The sequence below is a fragment of the Anabrus simplex genome, chromosome 5 (genome assembly GCF_040414725.1).
Source record: "Anabrus simplex isolate iqAnaSimp1 chromosome 5, ASM4041472v1, whole genome shotgun sequence".
NCBI lineage: Eukaryota > Metazoa > Arthropoda > Insecta > Orthoptera > Tettigoniidae > Anabrus > Anabrus simplex.
In genome coordinates, this window is record NC_090269.1 from 373,735,913 (window position 1) to 373,739,873 (window position 3,961).

At 42.9% G+C, this 3,961-nt stretch overlaps 1 non-coding gene across 1 annotated transcript; it reads left to right on the top strand.

The window, feature by feature from the left end:
• Positions 1 to 786: 786 nt before the first annotated feature.
• Positions 787 to 863, top strand: TRNAS-CGA (transfer RNA serine (anticodon CGA)). The gene has a single exon. It is a non-coding gene; the product is annotated as a tRNA-Ser (tRNA).
• The last annotated feature ends 3,098 nt before the right edge of the window (positions 864 to 3,961 follow it).

The following is a 3,961-nucleotide window of genomic DNA, read 5'->3' on the forward strand; positions in this document are numbered from 1 at the left end:
ACTGAATATGTTTTAAGAGTTATTTGCAAGTTAGACGAATCAGAAAATATTACATTTTCCAGAGTCACTCAGCATCTCGTGCTGTATCTGGAGTAGGTCTATTAGCCGCTCTGCCCGGCTCCAGACGGGACTAATGTATTGGCGCCAGATCCAAGCGCGCCCAGGTGAGTGTCGACCACACGCGAGCCGGAAGCAAAGCCCCCTGCTGGCCCGACCTTGTTAGCGGGATTGCCCAGCTCTTTGGCTTCCGGCGCCGCCAAGGGCGCTAGTGTGCCATCCCTAACACGGCATCCAATACCACATCGACTTTATGGAGATATCTGTAGGCTGTTTATACTGATTCCTTGTGTTACATGTGCTTGATACAAAGGTGGTGAGTATGGGAAGGAATGTTAATTTTGAATATTGAATTTTCACGACCGCATTGTAATCGAAACATACTTTCAAAGTATTAGGTCGTGTTACGTACATGTAGTACGTGTTGAAGAGATGTTAAGTACAGAACAAAAATGGCCAGCCGGACACCAGTGGGATCCGAACCCACAACCTCCCACTGGTGTCCGGCTGGCCATTTTTGTTCTGTACTTAACATCTCTTCAACACGTACTACATGTACGTAACACGACCTAATACTTTGAAAGTATGTTTCGATTACAATGCGGTCGTGAAAATTCAATATTCATTGACATGCCCCACAACGGGCAACTTAAACGCAATCTACAGTGTGCCAGCAGCAGTGCCAGACCTGTAGCTCAGATCATTTCAAACAGAACAAAGATGGCCTAGGCCACCATAGCTCAATTGGTAGAGCAACCGACGCGAAATCGGTAGGTTGTGGGTTCGGATCCCACTGGTGTCCGGCTGGCCGTTTTTGTTCTGTACTTAACATCTCTTCGACACGTACTACATGTACGTAACACGACCTAATACGTTGAAAGTCAGTTTCGAATGTTAATTTTATTTATTTCGTACTATAAGTACAGTGGATACCTTTGCTGGCAGGACCTAGTGTTTACAGTGCACTATGTCTTTTGGTATGGGCTAGAGCAATTTTGTTATTTTCATTGATCTGTCTCTGTCTTATTCTTGGCTTTGACAATATGAAAGTGACTGAGGTATGAGCGATGCTACTAATGCCAATCCTTATGCAGCCAGTCCCTGTTATGAATGGTGTGAAAACGTTGCTCATAGGGTCGGTTGGTGCATGCATTTCAGTGGGCTTGGCAGACTGATATCGTCCCTGTTCTGCCAAAACGGCGAATGTTACAATGTTCTTCCTATCCATTGTTTCCCTTAAGACTGGTCACACCTTCCAGCCACATATTGATATTCGGTCCATCAGAACAATTTCCGTTGAGTTCATTTTCCTATGTGCGTGTGTAAAGCAAAATGAACCTTACTGTATCATACTGAAGGAATGTGTGTTTGCATGACATTTACCCACTCCTAGAGTGTGATGTATTTAAGGTTCATTTTTCTTTACACACGCGCATAGGAAAATGAACTCAACGAATATTGTTCTGATGGACTGCATATCAATATATGGCTGGAAGGCGTGACCAGTCTTAAGGGAAATAATGGATAGGAAGAACATTGTAACATTCGACGTTTTGGCAGAACAGGGACGATATGTAATAGCAACTTCTGGCTCGGTGAGGAAAGCAACGGGAAACTACCTCACTCCTCATTTCCCTAGTACGCCTCTTCAGTGACGCCTAGGCCATATATGACAGCTGATGGCGGAGCTGTTGAGGATACAACCAGCCTTCGGGCTGAAGACTGATAATACACATACAAGTACAGTGGAACCTCGATATCTCGAATCACCTCGGGAACGAAATTTTATTTCGAGTTATCGAAATTTCCAGATAAAGAGAATACCGATTTTGAGCATGGATAGTACATAATTGAATCATATGTAAATGCGGGCTTATACTAAATACATTAACAGCATTTAAAAATATACGAACAAACTCTATTTTACTTTATCACTTTAATTATAACCCGTATTATAGTTACTTTTTAGAAGACAGTAGTGAAACAAGAAACATACCTCGGTTAACACGTCTGGAAACAATATGTTAGTCTCTTCTGTTTGTTACAGTTAACTTTTCCTCCCTTCACGTTGTAACTTGTCTTCAATACCACGCAGCCGAAATTTGTAAATGGAGCTTGTCATCCGCGACTTCGGGGTTTGCTTTCGTACGTGACTGGTAATGAATTCACATCCGAGAAACAGCGAGGCTTCGCTGATTTTACGATCATTAGAAGTTTTAGTTTTTGGTTCCCATCATATCAGCCCCCATCATCACTGTAAACCTTTCTTTACTTGTTAAATGTTCCTCACAAACCACAAATGCCGTATTGCACAGTTAATGTTTCACAGAATGCGAGTTACAGAGTGCGTTTTGCTTCAAGGGAGGAAAAGGCATAGATCTCTGCACATGGTTATGAGGGTGTTTAGGGTTTGTAGTAAAGATGTAAAGGAGAGGGCATATAAGTCTATGGTAAGACCCCAACTAGAGTGTGTTTCCAGTGTATGGGGCCCTCACCAGGATTACTTGATTCAAGAACTCGAAAAAATCCAAAGAAAAGCAGTTCGATTTGTTCTGAGTGATTTTCCGACAAAAGAGTAGCGTTACAAAAATGTTGCAAAGTTTGGGCTGGGAAAACTTGGGAGAAAGGAGATGAGCTGCTCGACTAAGTGGTATGTTCCTAGCTGTCAGTGGAGAGATGGCTTGGAATGATATTAGGAGACGAATAAGTTTGAGTGGTATCTTTAAAAGTAGGAAAGATCACAATATTAAGATAAAGTTGGAATTCAAGAGAAAAAACTGGGGCAAATATTAGTTTATAGGAAGGGGAGTCAGGGATTGGAACAACTTACCAACGGAGATGTTCGATAAATATCCAATTTATTGCAGTCATTTAAGAAAAGGCTAGGAAAACAACAGATAGGGAATATGCCACCTGGGCGACTGTCCTAAATGCAGATCAGTAGTCTAATGATTGATTGATTGATTGATTGATTGATTGATTGATTGATTGATTGATTGATTGATTCATTCATTCATTCATTCATTCATTCATTCATTCATTCATTCATTGAACGTTTGCTTCGAGGAAACCGAATTTCGAGTAGGCCTAACAGAGAAATAAATACACGTGAAGAATACTTCATCTTTTTTAATTTATAATTTTTCCCCCGTAAAGAATGGCTAAGGAGCGCGAGTGTGCTTATTGTGGTTGTGGTGAGGCATTGAGGGGTATGAGGGAGGAGTTGGAAAGTTTGAGGGAGATAATTAGGATTCTCACAGAAGACAGGAAGGAAGATAGGACTCCCTCAAACAATGTACAGGTTACAGTAGGTGTACAAGAGGGAGGGGAAGGAAAGGGAGGAGTTGTAGAAGACAGGTGGTCTAATGTTCTAAGGGGAAGGAGATTGCAGGCCAAGGGCTCTATTCAGGATCAGAATTCAGGACAGGTGTCTGTGCGAAATCGGTACGAGTCACTCCAGGTAGAACAACAGAGGGAAGATGAGGGACAGGGAACTGTTGCTGAGATGCATGGAAGTAGGAGGAAGGGAAAAGGTAGGAAAGGGAAATGTAGAGTAGAGGTTAGGAAAAGACAGGTGGAACAGGGTCATGGGAAGGAGAAAAGGGAGGAGGAAGTAGCTTCTGCAGCTATCAGGAAAGATAGGGCTGACCAGGAGGGGAGGGGATCAAATGAGGTGGGTAGGGTTGAGGCTCTGGTCATGGGGGATTCCATCGTTAGACACGTGGGGAAAGTGTGTGGAGGAAAGGGAACCAGGGTAGAATGTTATCCAGGAATTAGGTTGAGGCAGATGTTGAGGAAAGTAGAAGAGAGGGAGGAGGGGAAGGAGAAGGTGGTAGTGTTTCACGTTGGTACCAACAACGTAAGGCAAGCTGATATAAGTACCAACATAGTTGGAGATGTGTGG